At 34.5% G+C, this 27704-nt stretch overlaps 1 pseudogene; it reads right to left on the bottom strand.

The window, feature by feature from the left end:
• Positions 1 to 13811: 13811 nt before the first annotated feature.
• On the bottom strand, positions 13812 to 14146 carry LOC112858817 (10 kDa heat shock protein, mitochondrial pseudogene; annotated as a pseudogene).
• Positions 14147 to 27704: the final 13558 nt, after the last annotated feature.

The raw sequence follows: 27704 nt of genomic DNA, 5'->3' as shown, positions 1-27704 counted from the left end.
CTCTCTGCCCCTCCCCCGTTCGTGCTCTGTCTCTCTCTGTCCCAAAAATAAATAAACGTTGAAAAAAAAAATTAAAAAAAAAATCTGATACAAAAAAGATCAACAATGTTTTAAAGACTATGGTTTTGGTAGGCATGTACTTTGGCACATCCCCATGAAAGTCAATTAGGAAATATTTATCTACATGAAGCAGAATAGGCCCAGTGTCTAAAACGATAAAGATTATTGATCTTTTATGTTACATAATTATCTCAGGAAATTGCAGGTCACTCTAGATGTCACTCAAAGGATGAGCAAGTGCAATCTCATTTTGTACTTGGAGGAAGAATAGAAACATCGATGAGTAACTCCAGTTACTATCATACTATCAAAATTACATATACATATTCCCGTTGCTTCCGCAATTTCACATAAAAATTCATCACAAAAATATACCCGCAGGTATGTAAGAGAATAAAATATGTTTAAAAGGTTACACAGTGCAGCATTGTTTTGTGTGTGTGTGTGTGTGTGTGTTTAACATATTTCAACAGCAATTAAATACACTATGACATATCTGTATAGCAGAATAACATGTATCTGGAAAACAAAACAAAACAAAAATAGAAGCTCTTTATCCTTTAGTATAGAAATATCTTCAACATCTTTTGTAAAATAAGACAACCAAAATGCAGAACATTTATATGGTATGCTACAATTTTTGTAAACATTGGGAAACAGGATAAAACTATATTAGCTTCCATTTGTAAATAAAATTTTCTAGAATATAAATAAGAAATGACTAGAAGTTGTTCCCATTAAGAGGAATGGAGACAGATACAGAAAGAGGACTTTTCATTAATGTATTTAATTTAATATTTAATTTAATATATTTTCATTAAATATCCACTTATATCTTTTTTTTATGTGAATCTTATGAAATTAAAAAAAAAACAGAAATAAAGGAAGAAAAACATAGTTCTAGAAGCTCAGCCATAGTCTCATATTCCCAATTTTCAGTGAGGTAAAATCATCTATACCTTTCTATCTTCTCATTAGTTTATATACTCACTAATGACAGGGATCATATTCTATAATCCGTCTCAATATTTATCCAATACAATATCTGGTGTACAATAAGTTTCATATATATTTAAAATGTTTATTTAAATTTTATTGAATTGAATAAAGCTAACTGGTTTTCTTCTTTTTTTAGTTTTTTTTTTTTTAATGTTTATTTATTTTTGAGATAGAGGGAGACAGAGCACGAAGAGGGGAGGGGCAGAGAAAAACAGAGACAGAATCTGAAGCAGCCTCCAGGCTCTGGGCTGTCAGTACAACTGAGCCACTCAGATGCCCCTGATTTTCTTCATAAATAGATGTTTTATAATGTTTTCTGTCCTCATTTTCTCTTACTCTTCTCTTAAAGTAAATCAAAATTTCTCCAAATATGTTACCTCTGAAACTACCATTCTTCCTTTGAACTCAAATATGTAATATGAATAGATCTTTAGTTGCATTATTTTTTCCCTTGATTTACATATATGGGGATAATCCTTAACTCCTCCCTCTTCTAGTCCTCTAAAATATTATATATTCTAGATCTGCAGCTGTATTAATGCTTTAGAAAATGTTTAAGACACAGCATTTTATTTACCTTACCAATATTTAAATATGTAAACATTACAAAACACAACAAAAAATGATCTTAAGAATAATAATGTTATTGTTCTCTACTGTGGAAATTAGGTTCATATCAAGCTGTTCCTATATCAGCACTATGTACGTAGCCTCTTTCTTTGTTTGGTCATATTGAAAATTCTCAATACATCAAACAAAACCATATTGAACATAAATATATAAAGCATATCGTAAAACCAATTTTAAATGAGTTTTATTTATAAAACTTTAGGGATTTATAGAACCACTTATTTCTTTTAATGAGTTCGAAGAACTAAGATTTCACTATACTCAAGATAAAAATAAGGGGCAAACCAATCAGATAAGGGCAAAATTAGAGGTCTTCTTGAGTTTGTCTCCCCTATATATGCTGTATAATTCAAACAGATTTAAGAGTCATTTGAACTCAAGTCAAGATGAAAAGTAGAATTTATCAAGTACTGGCCTTCTTACTCTAAGTGCAAAGACCTATCAGTGTCTGTCTCTTGGCTACCCTCTTTGTAATAAATGTAGGCTTGATGTATAATGAAAACCAGCTGAGGAGTTTAAGGTACAGATGCCTTCTTTTCTTCTTATTCCAACTAAGATTGGTCTTACTCTTCATAATCTCTCACAGCTGCCAAAAATCCATTTTATCTTTGCATGAGGTGAGGTTTCTATTAACAACTATTAGAGTAGCATAGGTCAGATGTCCAGTGTCAGATGTGCTACTAAAAAGAAGTACTGCACAAAGAAAGTGTCTACCAAGAGGGGATAAAAATCATTTCAGATTCTTTGGAACTTATAAAAGTGCTTTGTTCTTTCATACTTCCCTTGCCTTTATTGTTGACAAGGTAATTTTGGAAGAAAAAAGCTAGAATTTATGTGAGAACTCATCAATTATGGTGATGGAAGAGAGATTAATTGAGTTAGAGCTTGCCTCGCAAAATGTTGCCAATCAGATTGCTGATGTCTCCAGGTTACAAGCTGTAATGAGGCTCTCTCTGGATGTAAATAGTGTTGGTAATTTCAACACTTGGTTATACTGGAAGATGCTCTGATTCAACTCATAACACAGACATCAAAGAAGGCAATAACAACCCTCATTTCTATTGAATAAAAACCTAAACTATGGGTGGAAAAAATAGCTCTTAGTATATATATATATACCTATATTAAACTACTATCCATAGGAGTACAAATACATATATAGATATTCTTATTTCATTTCATCCATTAATTTATTCTTCCACTCATCTGATAATATTCCATTCTATGTATTCATTAATGTTTATTGAGTGATTACTATATCAGACCTACCAAGTCAGAATTTCTGGAGAGAATTCCAGGATTAAATTCCAGAATTAAATTCCACTTGATTGTGATTCATGGACAGATTTCAAAAACGCTAATCTTGAAAGCATGGTTCAAGCTTTTGGGGTGCCTGGGTGGCACAGCTGGTTAAGTGTTGGACTCTTGGTTTTGGCTCAGATCATAATCTCATGGCTTGTAAGACTGAGCCATACACAGCCAGCACAGAGCCCACTTGGGACCCTTTCTCCCTGTCTCTGACCCTACCCTACTTGTTCTCTCTCTCTCTCTCTCTCAAAATACATAAACCTAAAAAAATAAAGCATCGTTCAAGCTTTGAATCATAGCAGATAAAATATAATGCATTTTATCTTAAGACTAAAGAAAAATGAAACTAGGAACCTGTAGGATCTAAAATTGGCAGTGAGGCACAAAAATATTCACTGTAGGGTCTGCCTAGAGGTCTTTTCATAGATGTGTCACATCTATATCAATCTCAATATATTTATAAGTGAACTCTTTAATTAATTAATTAATTTTGCTGAAACTTATTTTTCTTTCTGTGTTTACAATCACAGTAAATTAGTAAATAATCAATGGTGAATCACTGATTGTTAGGGGACTGATTTTCACAGATGAAAAAAAGAAGCATTCCACAGGAATGTCATTAATTACCCTCATGGTCACTATAGAATCTAAAGAATGTAAGCCAGAATTTTGCAATTTTACTACAGTCTACTTCCAATGCCACTTACTTTTTATTTTCTATAAATTCACAAAACTTTCAGATATGTAAAAAATCCCTTTTGTAATATATATAAATCAAGATAAGTATATGGGCTCAATCTTCCATCTTTAAACAAAAGTCTGTATTAATCATGTTCTGTTTTCCAACCGTTTAAGTACAACAAAAAGTATAATAATATAACTTAAGTTAAAAATTCAACATGTGCAGTTTTCTTTATTTTATGGTTTTATGGAAAAATATGTGTTATAGAAAACTTTCTTTATAGCAAATAATTTTCTTAACTGACATTTTGGTATAAAGTTCAACATCTTATCATGATGAAATATCTTAAGAAATTGAAAGTGAAATATTTGGTATAGGATAAATGTACTAGCTATCTTTATTCTTGCATACATGGAATAATGATGACTATTAAAATTATTTAAATGCCGTGTAGTATTTCATTATAATTTTCCATGTCTCAACCACTTTCTAATCAACACTTAATGGTTTGCCTTTCTCCAGGCCAAATGAGTTTCTTCCAAAATGAACTCTGTGCTGTCATGATTTGTGAATGCAACTTTGTAATAAGCCATAATGTCTTGTACTCTTGCTACAATATTAGCAAAGAAAGTGTCTATCAAGAGAGGATAAATTAAGTTCTTACTGATCATACTAAACAATAGATGTCCCACCTAATACTACATGGTGGAGTATAGATGGAAAGTACATAAGTTTTGGAGGTAGACAAACCTGGGTTTAACTCATGATTTGGCTACTGGTCACCAAAATCAACATTGTCCTTAATATTTCTGAACTCATTCAGCACATAAATGGAAAATAATTAGTATTTCAAAGGTGATTATTTTGGTTCCAATGATTATTAGTTTCCTTACTTCCTAGAAAATAACATACTACCAATTGGTAATTATCCCAATTTATATATTTGTTTCTATAAAACTAATTTAATGTTTATGTTCAACATTATATAGATATAGATATAGATAGATAGATAGATAGATAGATATAGATATAGATATAGATATAGATATAGATATAGATATAGATATAGATATAGATATAGATATCACTGTTTCAGGTATAAAGCAAATTTACTTTAAGCAATTATTATTATACATGAAATACTGTTTCCTTTTGCCCTGATTAATTAATAATATGTAAATATATGTGATATTTATTACATATTTAAAATAAAAATGAAATGACATAGTCAATAATTTCCTAGTATTTGGAAAATTATATTTCCTCAGTCATACTACTTTAGATTGCTTTGTGATACTTCATCTTAAATTCATATTTTAGTGAAGTGAGATTATGTACTATAGCTCAAGTTGAATATTGTATGAGAAGCCTGGATTATGATCATGTTTCCTCAAATATATATTTGAAACCTCTATCAAATCTTAATGTATCACACATTTATCAGATGACTAATTTTAGTTCTCTACACTTCATACCCTGTCATTTTATATATATTACTAACTTTTGTTTGTTTTACTTAACATTCAAGTAATTAGACTGGATTTTGAGAAAAGGGAAGGTTATAAAAATATTTGGACAGTTAAATTTGTGATTCCAACAGAAAAAAAAATTACAACCCCCAGTTAAACATGATTATTAATTTCATCACTTTGAATAATGTAATATTATCATTATCAATTAAGATGACTATTGCCACAAGTAACATAAAATCACATTTCATCTGGAGTAAACAATAAGGACAATTTACGATCTTATATAACAAGGATTCTCAGCATTGTGTGCCCCAAGGCAGTTAATTCAGCAACTTAATATAATCATCAAAATGCACTTCTTTTGAATCTATTCACTCTGCCATTCTGAATGTGTGGCCGTGGCCTCAGGCTGTTGTACTTCATTTCAGGGTGACTGTCACCATTCCAGGAGAAACATGAAAGAGGCAAAACTGTCTACCTCATGTAAAAGGACACCTTCTTCCTAAGTAAGAGCATACAGTCTTTCTCAGCAACTGTCCAAGAGATATTTCCTCATATTACCTTGACCTCTTAACAAATCACTGATAGTGAAACTGAACTGCATGATTGGCTCAGACTAATAGGAATTTAAGTCTAAATCATGTGGGAGAGGTTGGGTACCTAATAAAATTGAAGTGAGTCAACATGGATGGCATGGTGAATAGTCTCTGGGTAGGTAAGAGCCAGTCCCTACTACAACCACCAAGCTAAATTTCTCCCAAACTCCCCTTTATTAAATCATCTAAATTTTAATTTAACATCTCTGATGCTTGACTATTACTAAAATATTCTAATAAGTGGTCATCAAGGATCTGTTGACATCTCCCATGTAAAACATATTGGACTCCATGCTTATCTCTATATCTAGAAAATGAAGGACTGTGATATACAATTCCAACAATGGAACAAAGTTAGGTCCCAAAGCCAAGGTTTAGAGCAAACAAAAACAGGTAACCACTTTCATCCTTTTATTGGCTCACTTATTCTTTCATTAGTACTTAAGATGCTTAATATTTACTATATGAAATAATGGATGAAGCGCTAGAGATAAAAACTAAAACAAAAAAATCTTAATATGACAATACTCTCAGATTAATCATGACAACCAAGTAAAAAAACAAATTGTTATACACTGTGATATGTGTTATGGCAGAAGTATGAAAAATGTGCTATGAAGACATATAGAAGGAGCATATAACTTAGAGGTAAGTTTCAGGGGTCCAAATGCCAGAAAAGGTGCTGTCTGTGAAGAACAGTTAAGTCTTCAAGCATGAGTCATCTAAGTGAAATGGCAAGAGAGATGGTGTTCTGGGTAAATGAACAGATACAGAGGTGTAGGAATGGGACATGCACGTGTGTGTGTGTGTGTGTGTGTGTGTGTGTGTGTTTGTGTGTGTGTGTGTGTGTGTGTTTTTGTGTGTGTGTGTGTGTGTGTGTGTGTGTGTGTGTGTGTGTGTGTTGAAAGAAAGAGAAAGAAGGAAAGAGAGACAGAGACTGATTTGAAGACTGAAGAGCATGGGACTCTACACACTGAAAAGTAGTGAGTAAATAACATGAAGTTGAGAAGTTGGAGCCGAATCACAAAGGGCCTTTTCTATCAGATCAAAGAGTGAAATGGAGCCTTGAAGGCATTAGAAAGTCATTAAAGGATTTTGAGTGGGATAATGACACACTTATATTTACAATTTAAGGTTCATTCTGGCTCCAATGTAGAAGTTAAATTATGGCTAGGAATAGATTAAAGACGGAGAGATTGATTAAGAGCCTGTTTTAAGTAGCGAGGATGAGGAATTAGAATTGTCTGAAGCTAGGTAGTGGCAGAGGGTTAGGTTTAAAAAGGAAGGGAAATTTTTGAGAAATACTTAAAGGTAAAATTGATGGGATTTGGTGACAGAGAATTTCGTGTGGAAATAATTCAAAATGAAGTATCAAGGAGGCTTGCTAAATTTCTGACTTGGGAAAATTCCCTAGGGGTGCTGTCATTCATGAGATCAGGATGTCCAAGAGGAAGAGGTTTGGTAAGTAATCAAAGATCAGCCATGAGCTCAGCACTGCAAAGTACCAGGCAGATTTACTTGCGTGACTGTTTGTTTCCTACCTATTTTCTATTTGGAATAAAATCATTTCTGTATATATCATCTGATATATACCATGTTAGCGAAAGCATTGCTGAGATCTTCCCTCCACATCCTCAACATGACTCTCTTGTCTCTATAGTATCACTTACCTTGGTATGACATACACCACAGTTTGTGGCACATGCTTGTCTGGACAACCAGTCTGAGAGCTTCTTCTAGACATAATGCTTTCATATTCATGTTTGAAACTCCCCAGTGCCTAGTCCCCTCAAATACTTGCATATAATAAGCACTCAATAAATTTCTTTTGATGAAGCCAAGAAATAATATTCTTCATTGAATTCCTTTAAAATGAAAACAATAGATGCTTTGGGTCCGAGTTTTGAGTTGAAGGTAAGGTCATTTCTGGCCAGCAGGCTATGACTGACTTTAATTAAACATTTTATACCATTCATCTGCTGCTGGGTAACATGCCTTTTAAAACACAGGAAACATTAATCTGCAGATGAATAGTATAAAATCTTTTTACAATATTTTCCTCAGTTACAATGAGATTATATATTAACCACAATATTTCTGCTCCATTCTAGAATCATAGAAGAATGCATACTATCAATAGACACCTACAGTGAGGGTAATAATGTGCATATGGTGTGTTATAACATCCTTATGCTAGTTTCGAAAACTAAGAAAATAAAAAAATGAAAAGTGGAGAATGTTATGACTTAAACAATACAAGCATGTGCATTAAGTCAGGTCTTTAAAGGACAGATTTCACATGTGGGAAACATAAGTGAGAGCATTATGTGTTTCACTGTGTGGTAACCCCTTATCCTCCTTCATTTGGTTGACCTGTATCTTTGCACTGTGGGTGTCCAATATTGTTCTCTAGGTGGGAGTGATAGGAAGAAAGGAAGGCAGGCAATGTGTTAACCAGGCAGCAACCTGTACCAACACAGAGAAAATGGGGATGGTGAAGTTCTTACCATAACCTGGAGTGTAAGTATGCACTGCTCAGGTTGACAGAATTGCACAGTGAGGAACAAGAAATAACAAGTTGAAGATTTAAAAACATTGAAGGCAGAAGGGCTAAACAAGAAAACAAGCTTGAAATGGCTTTGAAACTGGAGAATGACCAATTGTCTTCTGTTTTTTATTTGCTGGTTTTTGTTTGTTTGTTTGTTTTTTCAATTTTTCCTTTAGGCAGACAGGAGAATGGTGCGGATACCTTGGGGGCCAACTGTCCTCCCTACTCTCACCTTTCTGTTGACACTCATCTGAGAACAACTTACCAGTTCTCTATTTTAGTAAGAGGTGAGTGGTTATGCTTATGTTATACGATCTGGCCTTGATTTAAGTTTTTGGCTATAATTTCAAGCCTGATGATGCAGGGGTTTCCATAATTAAGGTACCAATGATCACCATACCCAGGATAAGTGAGCCCTCTCTTTTTCTTAAAAGATTCTTCTCTTGTCTTCTAAAATTTGTAAAATTCCCCTTGGCAATCTCCTGGACTCTTTTGTCATTCTACAATATTTGGCTAAGGGACCTTAACCATGTTCACTATATACTTTCTTTTGATATTCAGATTTGTGTAGAAACAAAATCCTTGATCACCCTACTTGAAAATTTTATGAGAATCTCAACCTTAAATTTTGATTAACTCAGTTTTTTTTGTTTAACTCAATTTTTTTATCAATCATCCCACAACTGGGCCGGATCAAAAAAGAAAGATGTGTGTTTTCATCTGACCTTGAAACATCAGCAAGAGACCTAGGTACCAGGAAGCCCGAATTTTGCTTGTGCTGAAGAGCTCTATGATGAACAGCTTATGTAGACATGTATGGTTATTCTGTCTATGTCACCAGCCCCAACTGTTGAACTCCCCCTACCCTTAGGCTCCATAAAAACCAGATACTATAAAATTTACTATTACTGCTAAACAATGTTGACAGACTAGAAATCATTTGTTCCATAGTTTCATGGTTTGGACAAGAGTCAAGCATGCAATCACTTCAGGCCAGCTGACACACATACTTTGCAAGTATGAATAAAACTTAGAATATACATAATATTTTATAAAATGCTTCTATACATTGGAAAACTTTAATTTCACATTGACAAAGGGAAAGTACTACATATTCTATTATGATATAGAAGTGGATGTCAAACTCAGAAACATTATGACTTACTCTGAAGCAAATAGCAAACAGGAACATTGGGAATCAGACACGTATCTTTAGATGTTAAGTTCAGGTTTTTTTTTTTTCTATTTCACCAAAACTGGCACCCACATATTCTACTTTCTTCAGATTTCCCTGAAATGCCTTTAAAATATTTGGTAAAATATAACAGTTTACTATTATCTACATTTATATATCCTATTCATTTTCATTTTTCTAGCTCCAGTACCCTGTGATAATGTACCCTATAAAGTCTCAAAATTGTATATATTCCCTATTTCATTCCTCTTTATATAAAATGTAAACAATAAATTTCAGTCCATCTATCAATTCATGATCTTTACTACTCCCCAAGCTTATTATCATACATTTTTTTGTTACTCCCTTGAAGAACAACTTTGGGGAGTGGAAGGAATATGAAGTTGCCTTAACTAATAATTTCCATCTCAGAGAATGGATATACTACATCGGGGAACACAGATTCACCAGACTTACAATGCTTTGCAAAAAAATACTTGCAGTGAGTGAATGTGTAGGTGTGTGTGTTTTCAATAATTGTATTGATTTCTATTACTCTAGTCTTCTGCTACCAAGCAGATGCCTCTTTGCAAATCTTTACACTTAAACAGCTTGATAAGTTCTTCTCTGATTAATTATCTTCAAAGAATCAATACTGAATCTTTGCATCTAATTTAATTTAGCCACAATTTATTTTCCTTTTTTTTTTTTTTTGGCTTAGTGAGATGGTAGAACTGAAAGCTATTTTGTTTACCTGTTTGCTTTGAATAAAACATACAATGTCACCAACTAAAAGAAATAGCATAGGATTTAGAATTAGAAACCATGGGTTTCAGTCTTTCTTTTTATTTTATTTTTTATCCATTTATCCATTCATTCCTTTATATAAAATGTGCAAAATGAATGATTCATTTGACTGAATTATTTGAAGGAAGAAATTATGTTGTGGAAGCAGAATGTTTCTTTTTAATTAAATTACACCACTAACCTTTAGTTGCTTTGTTTAGTTACCAAAGTTTTTCTTCTTGAACAAAATACAGTATCACCGTTTGAAGACGGTGTAAACATGATAAAATACTCCATTTATCTCCTTCTATCTGATAACCAACTGAAAAGATAGTAAGGAAATCCAAAAGCCATAATCCCTAATTATAAAGAAAATAGGAGAAAGGACATCAATAAATGTGAGACTTGCACAAATTTCTGATATATATATATCTGATATATAAATATATATGTATATATTTCATATATATATCAGATGGACGAGTGGTTAATGGACAAAATACAACAGTAGAAAAATAGTCTTGATTATGCACAAAGGAAAAAATAGTCAGATGTGATGTTATCTGCCAAGAGTCTGATAACTCAAAGACCGTGGGTATAATTTGCATGTTGAAAGAGTAGAACTGAAAAGGAGTGTAAATAAAAAAGTCTAGCCTTAGCATCTTTATCACCATAGTTTTTTAATTTCTTGCTATTTATCTAGGAAATATCTTGGTGTGTTCTTTCATAAAGAGAGTGAATAAATCATCTTGGGAGAACAAAGGCAGATATTGAGAATGCTAGTACCTCAGGATCAATCCTTCTCACTTAGAAATTCCAAATGATATTCAACCACACCTATATTCATACATTATTTCCTGGTAGTTTTGTTCTCTTTTTCTTAAATACAAATACAAATCCAGAAATTAGCAGGCATTTGAAAAAAAACAACAAAAAACTTGCAATATGACTGCTTATCCATGAGAAAAACATTTGACACCAGAAGAAATATATAATTTCAGAAACAGAAGGGAAATAAATCCTCAAGAAGCTACAGACTAGAATTCCTTTTTAAAATTATTGAAGTATAATTAGCATACAGTGCTATATTTGTTTCAGATGTATAATATAGTCATTCAACAGTTTTGTGTATTACTTAGTGTTCATTCCGATAAGTGTCTCTTAATCCCATATAACTATTTCACCCATCTCTTCACCTACCTCCCCTCTGGCAACTATCATCTTGTTCTCTGTATTTAAGAGTCTGTTTTTCTGTTTGTTTCTCTCTTTCCTTTATTTTTAATTTTTTTGTTTCTTAAATTCCATGAAATCATATGGTGTTTGTCTCTCTGTAACTTATTTCACTTAGCATTATACCCTCTATCCACATTGTGGCAAATGGCAATTTCTCATTCTTTTTTTACGGCTAAATAATATTCCAGTACCTAATCTATCTATCTTCTTTATCCAGTCACCTATGGAGGGCACTTGGGTTGCTTCCATATTTTGACTATTATAAATAATGCTATAATAGACATAGGGGTACACATATCTTTTTGAATTCACATTTTCATTTTCTTTGGGTAAATACCCAGTAGTGGAATTACTGGATCATGTTAACTCTATTTTTAATTTTTTGAGAAACTTCCAGACTGTTTTCCACAATGGCTACACCAATTTGTATTCCCATTCATTGCATCAACAGTGCATGAGAGTTCCTTTTTCCCTGTTGATTAGTGAGATCTTTTCATGTGTCTGTTGACTATTTGAATGTCCTCTTTGGAAAAAAAATGTGTATTCAGGTCCTCTGCCCATTTTCAATCAGATTATTTGGACTTTTGGTGTTGAGTTATATAAGTTCTTTATATATTGTGGTTATTAACCCCTTATCAGGTATAATATTTACAAATATGTCCTCCCATTTAGTAGGTTGCCTTGTTTTGTTGATGGCCTCCTTCTCTGTGCACATGCAAAAGAATAAAACTGGATCACTCGTTTATACCATACACAAAAATAAACTCTAAGTAGATTAAAGACATGAATGTGAAACCTAAAATCATAAAAATCTTAGAAGAAAGCATAAACAGTAATTTCTTTGACACCACTTGTGGAAGCATCTTTCTAGATATGTCTCCTCAGCAAGGGAAACAAAAGCAAATTACCCTGTTGGGATTACACCAAAATGAAATATTCACAACATGTTATTATATTTTTATATTAAAAAAGTGGTTACCCTAGGGTATGCAACAGACATTTACAACTACTTCAAGTCCACTTTTAAATAACACTATTCTACTCCACAGCTAGTGCAAGTACCTTGTAACTGAGTATTCTCTATTCTGGCATCCAAATTTTATAGTGTTGCTGTCATTCATTTCACATATCCATAAGCTATAGTCATCAAATACATTATTTCTATATATTGAATTATTATTACATTCAAAATAAGAAAAAGAAAAGCTTTTTATTTGCCTTCATTTATTCCTTCTTCAACATTGTTCCTTTACTTATGTTTATCCAAGTTTCTGACTTATAGTTTTCTTTCTCTCTGAAGAACTTCTAATGTTTTCTGCGAGGCAATTTTACTAGTGACAAGTTCACTCAGTTTTGTTTGTCTGAGAAAGTCATTATTTCACCTTCACTTCTGAAGGATAATTTGGTAGATTCAGAATACTAGGTTGGTGACTTTTTTATTTATTAACATTTTATATTTAATACTTGAAATATTTCACCCCATTTTGTTTCCTTGCATAGTTTCTGAATTCCAATGTGATTCTTATTTTTTTAATTTATTTTATTTATTTTAAGGTAGGGGGAGAGGAGCAGAGCAGGAGAGGGAGAGAATCCCAAGCAGGCTCTGTGCTGTCAGCATGGAAACCCCATGCAGGGTTCAATCTCATTACTTCATAAGATCGTAGTTGGAGCCGAAATTCAAGAGTCAGACAGTTAACCAACTGAACCACCCAGGCATTCCACAATGGAATTCTTTCCCTCTTCTATAGTTAATGTTTACCCTTACCCACTGTCCCCCTACCACATCTTTCAAGACTTTCTCTTTGGCTTTGATTTTCTGCAATTTAAACTATGATATAGCTAGGTTTAGTTGTTTTTTGTTTGTTTGTTTGTTTGTTTGTTTGGCATTTATCCTGTGTATTCTGCCTGGATCTGTAGTTAAAGTCTCTTACTAATTTTTTAAAATTCTCAAACATTATTATTTCAAGTATTTCTTCTATTTCTTTTTCTCTTTTTGATATTCTCTGTCTTTCTGGTATAGTTAAACCTTTCATAATTGCCCACAGTTCACGGATATTCTGTTTATTTTTTTTTCCTTTGAGGTTTCATTTGGGAAGATTCTGTTGATATATCTGTGGCAAGCTCAGTGATTCCTTCTTAGCTGTGCCCAGTCTACTGATGAACCATCAAAGAATGTTTTTGAATTTTAACATCTTTTTTTTTTAGTTTGGATACTATTAGTTTATTATGAAAGAGAGACATGGAAATTATTGACATGATGAAAGATTTCACAACTTCACTGGAACAGGCAGCTTCATCGATACCATTTCAATAATGATTTATTTCAGTCTACATACTTCCTGAGAATGTCACCATCTCTAAATAAGAATTCTTGTCACCTAGAACTACTTTGGTGCCTCCATATTCTGGGAGAAGAATTTTATCTCCAACTTTCATGCTAACTGGTTAACTCTCTCCACCCTTTCCTTTATTTTAAAAATTTTTTCCACCCTTTCCTTTAGAGCCCAATCCAACAGCTTCTTCTGTTGCTTGCAATACCTTTCCTTGAGATTCTTCTGGAAGCATGATGCCTCCTTTGGTTACAGTTTTGGCTGCACTCCTTTTAACTAAAATTCAGGCAAAGAGGGAAAGAAACTTTCTACATGCCAGTCTTACCATCACTCCAACTTGCTGCCATTGGTACTTTGCTCCTGAGCTCCTGCCACCCACCTGCAAGAAAACCCTCAGTCTGATCCTCAGGGGCACTTCCTTTGTATTCTTTCTTAGAATTCCCATCCCTTTGTTTTTATTTCTTATCTGTTTTTGCATGTCACCCATTTTTTCCATTAGAATTCTTAGCATTATTAAACATAGATATTTTAAATTTCTGATCTGGTTATCCCAACATCCTTGCCATAGATGAGTCTGGTTCTGATAGCTACATTGTCGCTTCAGAGTGTGTGTTTTGCTTTTTTACCATGCCTTATATCTTTTTGTTGAAAGCCAGACATGATACATTGGGAGTAAAGAACTAAGGTAAATACGCCTAATGTGTGATGTTTTGTGTTTTTCTGGCGAGGAGTTAGGCTATGTTTGCTGGTTGCTGTAGCTAGAGCGTCAGAAGCTACAATTTTCTCTAGTATTCTTTTTTGTCTCCACTGTTGTCTTTTGGCTTTCCTATAGAGTCCTAAAATAGGGCCTGAGGGTAATTTTAGCTATAATCTCCTATTAGTAAATACGAGCCTTATTGATTCAAAGAACAAGTGTGGGGGAAGCATCCTACACTCTGATGATTAGGTCTTAGTGTTCTAGTGAGCTTGAGTTGAAAATCTTTCTTCTTTGGGGCACCTGGGTGGCTCAGTCGGTTAAGCGGCAGACTTCGGCTCAGGTCATGATCTCGCGGTCCGTGAGTTCGAGCCCCACGTCGGGCTCTGTGCTGACAGCTCGGATCCTGGAGCCTGTTTCCGATTCTGTGTCTCCCTCTCTCTGACCCTCCCCCATTCATGCTCTGTCTCTCTCTGTCTCAAAAATAAATAAACGTTAAAAAAATTTAAAAAAAAGAAAATCTTTCTTCTTTCACATTAAAGCTAGGGTAGGCTGGAATTCTCTTTCCTCCAGGTTGGTTAGGCACTGGTTAAACCTTAGTTGGTAAGGTTGTGGTAAAATAGTTTCTCTTGAGTACAGGCCTAATTAATGAAAACAGAAAGCTCTAGCCTTGCTTTGAAATGGTTACTTTCCCCCCTCTCCTTGCTTTCAGTGCAAAGGGATTTTCTCAGATCTTCACAGGGACAAACAGGTAGGATGCCTGGAAGTAAAACTTAGGAAACTGTAGAGGACCACAAATGAAGCTCCTTTGGATCTAATCCACAGTAAGCCTCCAGCAATTTGTCAATTACAGTGTAATGTGTTTCTGCTGATACTACCTTCAGCTTTAGGCTTCTGATCCCAGGCTCTTTTTCCTCCCAATAAGCTGTGATTCTCTGCATCTGTCTCTCTGGTGTCCAGGACATTTACCCTACGAGCTCAATTCTCTCATCTAAGAAGAGTTGTTGATTTTCAGTTTGTTCACATTTGTTCTTGTTGTGAGGATGGGAGTAATGACTTCCTTTTTTTTTTTTTTTTTTGAGAGAGAGAGCTAGAGCAGCAGAAAGGCATAGAGAGAGTGGGAGAGAGAGAGAGAGAGAGAGAGAGAATATCCCAAGCAGGCTCTGCACTCTTGGCACAGAGCCCGATGTGGGACTGGAACTCATGAACCGTGAGATCATGTCCTGAGCTGAAACCAAGAAGCAGATGCTCAACCAACTGAGCCACCCAGTAGAGAGCAATGATTTCTAAGTTCTGTCCACAGAACTTCAGGAATTGCATCTTAATTTTAAAATCTCTGCCCATAGCAATGACTCACTGTACTTCATTGTTGCAGACCCTTTGACAAAGTCAAAATAAGGATCTGGAAAATTGGGAAATAAAAGCAATGTAAGATTAAGAGAGAAAGAAAGAAGTAAATGATAAATATTTCCTGACTGATGAATATTGAACCCTTCGTATATAGCAGTAAATTCATAGAGAGGTCTTAATTTACCTACTTTACTCAAACAATGGTCATTTTTTCCTAGTTTCCATTAGTTTCTTCCTGCAATATGAGTTCTTTTGTGGCCTTTATTTATAGTCATGTTGCCTGCTGTTCTCTTTATGGGCTAATTTGCATCTTTTGGGAGCAGACAGGGAGAATTTCAGAATGATTTAGGAACCAGCTGGATACAGTAACTTGCCATGTTTTTTCTCTGCCTATGAAGAGAACATCTGCTAGATATGCTGAGATGGAGTGTGCTTTTGTCTTCAGAGTGAATCAGGAATCTTCCTGTATTTCTAGTCTAAAAAGAAGATGTTGCAATGGTACATTAAAAAAAAAAAAAAAAGAAAAGAGAAGAAAAAGAAAAAAAAAAACCTATAAGTAACAATTTGCTAAGACACCATGTAAGTTATGTTCTATTTTAGGGTCTTAAATGGGATGCATAGTCACTACACAGAGTGTGGAGCAAAGTAAGCTGAGTCCATGCCTGCCATAACCTTCTTTAGGTTGTTAAACCTCCTGCTAAGAAAACACAGGAAATATTAATAATCTGACCGGAACTGTCAAGGTTCACATGGCAGTATTATGCCAAGCAGGCTTAGTGATATTTTAAGAAAAATAATCCTAAACAAGCTGGAGAGAAATCTGACCATAAAATTGTTACCATTTTAAGGTCACTCTTTTAACTTTAAAAATAGTACACCCATTAGGAGCTAATATAATAATTCCCAAACTTTTTGTTTATAGTATATTATTGATAAATGACTATCATTAACTTTCAGTTCTGCCAAATAGTATGTAAGAGATGGACACATTTAATTAAACACATAGATATGACACACATAGAATTATTTTACAAATTTAAAAAAATAGATCTTACTTGAGATTAGCTTTTTGTAACTACTGTTACATCACTTCTATAGACTCCCCACACCCCCATATCAATACCACAAATAGCCAAATGGCTCCTAACATTAAAGATATTCTGTTGATGACAAAAATCATCATTTGTACTTTTAATTCTCTTTTTATTTTCTGGTAGCCTATAGGCTTCCAGTTATGGAATGAATAACTCACAGGAACAAGAGGCACAACATAAAGAATGAAGTCAATGATACTGTGATAGCAATGTAACAGGACAGATGGTAGCTACACTTGGTGGTGAACATAGATATCATAATGTACAGATTTGTCAAATTCATTACCTGAAACTAATGTAACATTGTGGCAACTATACTCAAAAAAAATAAAGTGGGAATTATAAAAAATTTTATATAGAAATTACTTCCTGCCTAATACATGTAAGTATTCACCAAAAAAATATTTACTCCTCTGAAAGATATTTATATTTAATTCAAGTGATAATATAATCAAATCATGTACAAATCAATTATATGCACTAAATCAATTTTAGTTCATCTACTCCACTTGTCCTTAGTCCAAGCTCCCATGATCACTTCTTTGATTTACTGAAATAACGTTCTAACCAATCTTTCCAAAACCACTCTTGCCCCTCTTTGATCCCTTAGCATATGACTGAACTTTTGAAAAAACATATTTGAACTTGGTGCCATCTGCCTAGAACACATGTTATCTTTCTATTGCTCTTTGGATAAAGACCTGCAAGGCTCTGTATGCCCTTGCCCTTGCCTGTTTCTCCAGCTGTCTGTGCTCAGTATTACCCACCTTCTTTACTCTCTTCCTACACATTAGACTCACATCACCAGAGGGTCTTTTCCATGTTGTTCCCATTGTTGAGAGCCCTTTTCTTCCCTCTTTGTCCTTCATTAAATGCTACTCATCCTTTTATGGAGAGTTTCTTGCCCCGCTTCCTCCCCCTCAGCATCAGGTCAGATCTATGAGAGACTCTCAACTCACATACCTCTTCCTCCACTCAACTTACTGCTATTGCCCCTTACACCATGACAAGAACATGCAACAAACAGATGAATCTGAGTCTTGCCTGACATTTAATTGAGGAAGGCATGCATATGCTGGAGATAATGTACTCCTAGTACATTTTTATATTAGTGGACATGCACAGGCATACATTAAGAGGGAAAGAGAATGAGAGATTGAGAGAATGAGAAATGCAGAGTTGACACATTTTCAAGAACACAAAATATATACTCATATTTGCATTGAAATGCAGATGGTGTTTATCACTGTATTAACATGAGCTATAACACAATGATTATTCATACTGTTTCATAATTATTTTTAAAGTTAATACAGTTGACCCTGATTATTTTTAGAATCTATATTTGCAAATTCATCTACTTGCTAAAATTTATTTATAATCTCCAAATTAATACTCAATGCACTTTCATGTCATTTCCAGACATGTGCAGAGCTGCAAAAAAAAAAAAAAAAAAGTCACCTAACGTGCCCATTCCCACCTGAAGCCAAACAAGAAGATGTCTGCCTGCTTGTTTCAGCTCTCATCCAGAGAAGAGCAGAGGAAGGAGACAGTAGGAGGTGGCACAGTGTAGTGCAAGAGTGCAAGAAGCTCCTGTTCCAGGGCCAGCAAGAGGGGTTTGAGTCTCAACTCTTGAGACTTGGGAGTTGGGTGGCCTCAGACAAGTAACCTAACATTTCTGAATCCATTTTTCTCTTTGATAAAAGAAAGAAAATGGTATCTACCAGAATGAGTCAATGAGTTATTAGTATTTAAATTTAATATTTGCTAATTCAATATTCTTGGCCACTTTCCAGAACACTGACATGAGTGATAATTGTATATTAAAAATGAAATGTAAATTAAAACTCACAGACCTTTGATACAAGAATTCCATAGATCATAAATTGAAAATTAATGGTCTCAAAGTCCTTAATTAAAAATGAGAAATTTATACTCATATGGATTAAAACAATTTTCTAAAATACTACAGCTATCCACTAAGATAAATATATCTAGAACTCAGATACGCTGGTTCTTTCAGGGTACTGAACTTTCACAAAATTATACAGATTCTGTCTCTCTGTATCTCTATATCTCTTTGAGAAATTGACATATGAAGTAAAAACTGAATAAAGAGAGAAAGGACATTAAAATACAAGAGCTAAGGGGCACCTGGGAGGCTCAGTCGGTTAAGTGTTCAACTTTGGCTCAGGTCATGATCTCACGGTTTGTGAGTTCGAGCCCCATGTTGGGCTCTGTGCTGGCAGCTCAGAGCTTGGAGCCTGCTTTGGATTCTGTGTCTCCCTCTCTCTGTGCCCCACCCCTGCTTACACTCTGTCTCTGTCTCTCTCAAAAATAAATAAACATTAGGAAAATGAAAAATAAGTAAATAAATAAAATACAAGAGCTAATATTTGAGGGTAAGCTGTCTGTAGTACTGGTTACATATTCTCTCAAAGTCCTGTTTGTTCTCATACAAAATGGACATATAATATCTACCCTGAAAGGTTATTATTGTGAGGGTTAAAGGGATGATTTTATAATTTAATCCAAATTTCTAAATAGTAATGGAGAAACTCTGAGATAAATTAATCACCTTACAAGATTATTAGATTGGATGGAGTCTCCTCATAAAGAAATGTGTATTATGGGTCAAAATATTAAAATATAATGTATAGTTATTTTTCTTTGTTTTTAATAAGCTGCCTACAACTAGAAAGTGAATGTTCACTTTTTCTCTTTTATTTTATTTTAATTAATTTTAATTCATTTAAAATTTATGTTTATTTATTTTGGAGAACAAGAGACAGAGTGTGAACAGGGGAGGAACAGAGAGAGAGGGAGACACAGAATCTGAAGCAGGCTCTAGGCTCCACACTGTCAGCACAGAGTCCAATGCAGGATTCAAACTCATGAACTGTGAGATCATGACCTGAGCCGAAGTTGGACACTTAACCAACTGAGTCACCCAGGTTCCCTAAAATTTTAGAAGGTATTAAGAAAACAAACTTCTAGCAAAAAGGTATAATCATATTTCACCAATTCCCCTCTATTTTGGGTCTTGACATAAGAAACCTTATAGCACAGATTGTTACTTAGCTATCATCTTTAGTTGAGTTCATGGCTACCTGTAATAAAGGTTATGTTTCCCAGCCTCCCTTGAAGCTAGTTGTAGCCTCATATCAAAGTTGTGGACTTGAATAGAATTGTTAAGTGACAGCTTCTCAAAGAATGAGGGAAAGAGAAAGAAAGAAAGAAAGAAAGAAAGAAAGAAAGAAAGAAAGAAAGAAAGAAAGAAAGAAAGAAAGAAAAAGAAAAAGAAAAGAAAAAAGAAAACGGAAGGGAAAGGAAAGGAAGGGAAGGGAAGTAAGAAAGAAAAAAAAAGAAAAGAAAAGAGTAAAGAAAAGAAAAAAGCTAATGAAATCTGACACAGGTTCTTCACCCCTTATCTTCTCCTTCATCCATCTTTCCTGCAAGTGAAATATGGAGACATGATTGGCTCCATGGCCATTCAAACAGTGTGATTACATAGGATCTGATGCTCAGAAGGGCCATATGCTTGATTAATTTCCCTGGTGTAGTCCTCATAAAATCTTTAATTTTATATTTGAACTTATGTTTTGTAAGTGAGGTCCTGTGGGACAGTGAAGGATATGTTTGAGCAGAGGAGGTGCATGCGATATATGTTTCAGATGTTCATGGTTTCCTCATACATAGCATTCTCAGTGCCCTTCAGTGGCTGCTGTGTAGGAGCTCAGTGAGATGCAAAGTGAGTTCAAGGTAAACATGTTACATGTTTGACTGAATAAGCAGGAAATGCTGTCAGTTCTAAGAGAATACATTTGTATTTGTAGAAGAACTTGCTTCAAATTTAGGAAGATAGTAGCATTCTAAGAAGAACTGAGAACCATGGAACCCTATCCTATACTTTCTTACTTGTATCACTTCCTCGCTTCCTCGTGTTACCCAAACATTCAGGCTGAAAATGATAACTTGGAAGGAAAGAGAAGAGTAAGGCACCCATGCTTCTTTCTCCTTTCATCAGTAATGTGAAGGAAGGTACATATTTTTGGTAGATTATTCACATATTAAAATGAAACAAAAACATTTGAGTTAGCTTTGTGCAATATTTCCACCACTCTGGATGTATGAGGTGTGGAATATGAATTGTGCCTTTTGGTGACTACATATATGAGGTAAATGCCTTTATATTTGCATCTAAAACTAGCACTGCATGATATAAAGGTGACTGGTAAAATTCATGCTAATAATTTAAATTTTTTACTTTTCTTCATTTAGAAGCTGAGAAACTGAGAAGCTGCAAAAGAAATAAGGGGCTTTATAATTTAGTACCATTCATTGCATCTTTTCCTTGTTTTTTGAAAAAGGAACTCCATGTTTTTATTTTGCACTGTGCCCCAGAAATTATATAGCTGGCTCTGCATGGAAGTGATGGTAGAAATCATTCTCAGTCCATGAGTTTTGGGGCCAAACACTAGCAGTGGCAGAAGGAAAGCTGGAAGCAGCCTGGGTTCCATATGACTGCCAAGAATTATAAACCAGCCATGGGCTATTCACATCCAGATTTCCCAGAATGAGAAATAAACTTCTATCATGTTTAACCAACCATTTAGGGAAGGTTCTGTTATTCTGTAACTCATACAAGCACTGAATGAAGAAAAGGAGCTTTAAAAGGAGATCTCATTGTCATGTATTTGAAATTACAGACAAAAAAGTATCTTTTTTAGAAGAAAAATGGTCAGAGATGAGTGACCAGGTTCATAATGGGACTTAAGTGACTGATTAACTATCCTGAATCTGTGCGTGTTCTGTTGTATGTTCATATGTTTGTTGATTTACGAAAAATAAATGGCCCTAAGCAAAATAACTTACTTGGATGTAGATCCTTGAATTAAAGTAAATTAGTATTGTCCTCATTACATCAGCAACATACATTTTCTGTTTGTATTATTTGAATATATTCATAACACAAGGCAAACCACTATGAAAATAAAGTGGCATCTAAGGCATTGTCCTGGTGCTAAACAAACAAACAAAAGTCTTCTAGTGAGAAACAGGCAGGAAAACATCTAGTGATACATGCAAAGCAGAATGCAATATTTGTTAGTTTGGTGATACAAGAGCAGGCCGTGAGAATAACTGCTCACGAGGAAGGGAATCACAAAAGTTATGTGGGTGAGTAATATTAGAGCTGCCAACTGTCAGATTAATGGGATACCATAGAAAGAGAAAAGAAACAATCTCCAGACTAAGTAAAATGAGCAATAGAATGAAGTACAGATATGATGTTCATCAACCAGAGAAAGCCTGGTCATATTTATACAAGTGTATTGGTTCTCACCTATGTATTTAATTCTTTCCTATGAATTCAAGATAGATTAATAACTGGTCTTGGAATATGAAGTAGGGGTATATGGGAACTGATATTCTGGAAAAAATCAAATATCTGGATCAGAATGGAATTTAAAATAATTAGCAAAATATTTGGGCTTTTATTTTCTTCACAAGGAAATGGTCTTTAATTAAAATACAGGGGCGCCTGGGTGGCGCAGTCGGTCAAGCGTCCGACTTCAGCCAGGTCACGATCTTGCGGTCCGTGAGTTCGAGCCCCGCATCGGGCTCTGGGCTGATGGCTCAGAGCCTGGAGTCTGTTTCCGATTCTGTGTCTCCCTCTCTCTCTGCCCCTCGCCCGTTCATGCTCTGTCTCTCTCTGTCCCAAAAATAAATAAACGTTGAAAAAAAAAATTAAAAAAAAAAAAACAAAAACAAAAATAAAATACAGCAAACAGCAACACAGGATGAAGTGGAGAAGTGCTACAGTCATCTATTCCCTTGATCATTTACAGGAAGAAATGATCCTATAACACTTAGGAATATATCTCTCAAATACTATTGAAAATAAATTAAAGGAGAAATGGGAATGGGTTAGACCAATTAGGCTTGTGTATTCAATAACCTAGATTAAAGATAATAGAGTTGTCTTGGAACAGTGCAATGGAAATGAAATTGAGGAAATCTAAAGTAACATATTTTAAAGGGAACTTAAATTTAGGGAAATAAATGTATCCACGTATTGATGGCTATGTCCTCCCTCCTAGAAACATATTGTAAATATAACCAGATGCTGAGTGACAAAAATTGTTCTTTAAAAAAATAAAGTATTAACAAAAAAAATAAATAATGAGCAGTTCAGCTCTTCAATATCATTTTTTCCCTAGCATAATTCTTCATAAATATTATGCTGCCAGCTAAAAGTCCATTGTCCTGAATAAATGTAGGTACAAGTCCATGTTTGTGAGTCGGGACTTTATTTTTCCATTAAGCTAAAGATAATAACATTTGTGCTCCACAAATCAATCAAAATGTGAATCAAAATGCTTCTAATAAAATTAATAGCTAGACACAATATTTGTTTTTGCAATAATGTGAGAGGGGGCAGACACTGACATCTGTTGAGTTCCTACTATGTGCCAGGCCTATGTCCGTGCTTTATATCCATTATCTTAACAAAAGTACTTCGGGGGTATACTGTACCAGCATTTTATAGACCAGAAAACAATATAGCTCAGTGAGATGGGGTTAGTTGCCCACAGTCACATAACTAGGAAATACATTTCAATCTGAGTCTGTCTGTTACAGTAGAAAGTGGAGCTGTGGAAGCACACTGCCATCCAGGCAGAGCGAGCGGCATTAATCATCTGGGGAAGAGCTTGTGAAGTCTTAAATGGATCAAGTTTGTGAAGAATAAAAAGGTCTTGCTATTTCATCTAAAACTTTAATCAAGTTTCAATATGCACTACCGACCCTAGCAACCAGTGAGTTCCACATGAAGCCAATGGAAAAAGAGATCATGAAGACAGATGGAGCCTTTGGATCCATGCACGATTATTGCCTTATGTTCTTTTATATGATCCCTGTAAAAATAGGTCAGCTTAGCTGTCTTACTAAGATGAAAATGTAATAAATGTTTACACAATTCATCACTTAAAGAACCTAAATTTAATTTCCTACTTGGACTCCTGTCTTTAATAAAAATATGGAAGAAACAGCCTGTGTTATTTACCTCTTGAGAACGACAAGTTATAAAGTGGGATCTTTGAGATAGTAAGCATAGATGTTTCCATAGCTCTTTGTTCAAATCACTGCAGCTGTCATAGTCATCAGTATAGGTTGATTTGACTACATGATCGATCTTGCCTATTTATCAGCGAGCTTCATCAGAAAAGGTCATCAAAATTACTCAGCCTGTCATTATAGTGGCTAGGTATAGAAACATTCTTATTAACACATCTCATTAAATGATATTTAATTGACCTTTTAAAACGGTAGCAAGTTTTGAACGTCCGTGATTATAATTCCAACTTTTTTAAAACAGAAGAAGTTAGAATCAGAGGTTTCATAGTAAATTCATAACTTACATAATTCATCATCAATTGACAAGTTATGATGAATTTTGAGGGTTTCATACCTTTCAGAGGCCTTTAACTGCCTCCTGCTAACTGAAACTTCAGTGTTTAAGTTTTATTCCTTTCCTTTACTATGGTTTAACTTTTATGTCTAACAACAATCCTTGAGGGGCATCTGGGTGACTTAGTGTGTTAAGTGTCTGACTCTTGCCTTCAGCTCAGGTCATGATCTCACAGTTCGTGAGTTCAAGCCCCACATCGGGCTCCACAGTGAAGTGCAGAACCTACTTGAAATTCTCTCTCTCCTCTGTTTGCCTCTCTCTCTCTCTCTGTCAAAATAAACAAACTTTAAAATAACATAAAAATAAAAACAATCCTTGGATGTTAATATATTTATATTCAAATGTAACTTACTATGTTAAAAGTTTCCTTCCTCTTTGAAAGAATTGAGTACAGAGTGAACTGGTAATGAGTGATTTCATAAAGAGGTAGAAAGAGCATTTAGAGCTTATGTAGAATAGAATAAAAGTAAAGTAGTAACAGATAAATGACCTTTTGAAATATATTAATAGCGGAATTTCTGTTTCACAATTTTTGCTAGAGATTCTTTGCCCTCTGTAATAAAAGAATACGAATCTTGTAGTTATTCATAGATTTCTATTTCATTTTGTTTTGTTTTTATTTTAACTAAGATAATGTCTTAAAAGTATGGGAGGACTGACAACCATGTATACAAAATGTGATTATAAGTGAGTATTCTTGAAAGAAATATATTTTCCTCATACTTAAAACTTTTTAGGTATAGTAAATATACATATTAACAGTTAATTGCATGTGTATGTTTTAAGCATTAGCAGAGATTCACTTAAAAAGGAAGAAGAGTAAATGATAGTTACATAATGGACATGAAAGAGAGAAAATAAAAATTGTTCTTGGAGTTAGATACTACATCATTGCAGCTGAAGAGGGAATAAGCAAAATGCCAATCTCCAAGTCTTTCCCTGAAAGGGATCTGACTGCATACTTTACAAGATACTGACTATAACTTTCTTTTCTTTGTGCATAGGTTGCTCTGCTTGGGGTATTTTCTGCTGGTTTCCTCAATGTTTTGTGGCACATTTTTGTCTACAAATCCCATTCATCCTTCTGTCATGTTTATTATTGGCCCCTCTGATAGCTACTGAGGAAAGAAATGATTTTTTGCAATAGTGGTTCCAAAGTGTTCCACTGTACCTGGTCCAAGTATTTACCTAGGACACTGATTTGCTTCTCTAGCATCCAAATTAGAACTTGAACTTTCAGTTTTAGCCTAGCAGTCTGTTTAGCCAGTATTCCAGAGATATAAGCAGAAGGATAAAAGAGTGCCCTCATTGGTCAAGTGCTATTCCCAAACTGTCACCCGAAGAGTGCCCCAGGATCCTTTTCTTGTGTGTTCCCCTGGTGGAATTAGAGCTCCTGAGCATCACTCCTACCTGTCCCAACCTGTGTGACAGTATTCACTATTTGTAATTGACTGTGGTTTTATCTGAGTTTTATTGACCTATATATAGATCATATTCTCTCTCTGCCTCTCCCTCTCTCTGTGTCTTTCTCTGTCTCTTTTTTCTTCTTCAGAATTATTCATACTATCTATGAGTAGAGAGGTTTTTTGTTTTTGTTTTTTGCTGTTGTTGTTGTTTATTCCAGAAAAGTCTTTTCTAAAAAGATCTTTTATATCATTTACTAGGCTTTTAAGTAGAAAGGAGGATTGGTGTTGATGAACTCATGTTCAGATCATTATCCATAGGGTCATTTTATTTATTTAGTTTTTAAATATTTATTTATTTTTGAGAGAGAGAGAGAGAGAGAGAGGGAGAGGGGAGAGAGAGAGAGTGGGGAAGGGGCAGAGTGAAGGGGAGACGTAGAATCTGAAGCATGCTCCAGGCTCTGAACTGTCAGCACAGAGCCCAATGTGGGGCTTGAACTTGGGAACAATGAGATCATGACTTGAGCCAAAGTCAGACACTCAACCAACTGAGTCACCCGGGCGCCGCCCACAGGGTCATTTTAAAATAATAATTAAGGTTGTGAAGGCTATTCAAGGTTTTTTATGGTACAGGATCTCACAGTTCTATTCTTCTTCACATTCGATTTTGTTTAATCTTCATCCTTTTTCCAAGTCTTCTTAAATACACTTTAAAGTTAACAAATAGTTAAGGGGAATAAGCAACTTTAAAGCATCTTCAACTATTCCTTCTCCTATCTTCATATGACATTTCTCATAACAACATGTTACCTGGTAAAGGAAGATATTATTTTGAATATATTTAATTCTAATATAACCATGACTAAAGATTTTTATCTATACAGTCTTTTTTTGTAAATTGTAAATAAGATTAATTTTTAAAAGATTAAAATTAGGTATTTATCACATGTTCTCTTAGTCCTAATACCAAAGGACTGTTTCTATAGGTTCAGCTGGGGCTCAGGTGTGCTGCCCAAGCCCTAGGAGCTGCTGCCAGTCCTGACGCCTCTTGTTTTAGATTTTCCCTGAGCTGTACATACATCATGACCATTTTATTCTCAGGATTTGCACAGTGTGTTGTATAGGCTCTCTATAACTGTATTGGAAAGATTAGATGCCATACCAACAACAGAAAGGAAAGGGAAAGGAAAATTAAAAAAATTTAAGAGAAAACCTCACACAGAGACATAATTTACCAATGATGTTCCTACATTTTTAAATGCCTTGTAAAACAGGGAAACCTATAGTTTTGCATGAATAATCTTGTGTGACTGCAACAATCTGATTATTATCAATTGACCTGATTTCAGATGCATAAAAGCTTACTTTGAAACTTACTTTCATTAGAGAGAAATAAAAAGAAACAGAAGCTATCACAACCTTTATTGTCAAAAGCACTTATTGAGTACTTGTTTTTGTAAGGCACTAAAGAAGGGGTTCACGTGATCCTTGTGCTCAAAAAGCCTATAATCTAGTGAATTAGGAGTAAATTTTAAAAAAATGGTGGTTTATTATGCAACTTTGGAATTTGTACCATAACTTTTCAATTACACAATTTAATAATATGTTCCCCTATTTATTCAGGAACACTAACATTGCTTTTAAAACAACAATAGTGTCCTTATCCAGACAATGATCATGAGTCATGATGGTAACCTTGAATATTTGGACAACGAGAGACATACTTACCTGACACATTTAACTAAATGAATAAAAGGAAGGACAAGGGGGTCAAATCAGGCAATGCTTTAGTTAACTCTTTCTAGCTTAGTGCACACTATATGTTGAGGCTTTCTGCGTTCTTCAGAATGTACAGACTATACCGCTCAAAGTAT

This window comes from Puma concolor, chromosome B1, assembly GCF_028749965.1.
Source record: "Puma concolor isolate L17-30 chromosome B1, mPumCon1.1.hap2, whole genome shotgun sequence".
NCBI classification, from domain to species: Eukaryota; Metazoa; Chordata; class Mammalia; order Carnivora; family Felidae; genus Puma; species Puma concolor.
Note: the sequence above shows the minus strand (reverse complement) of the source record. Positions and strands in the feature narration are given on the sequence as shown.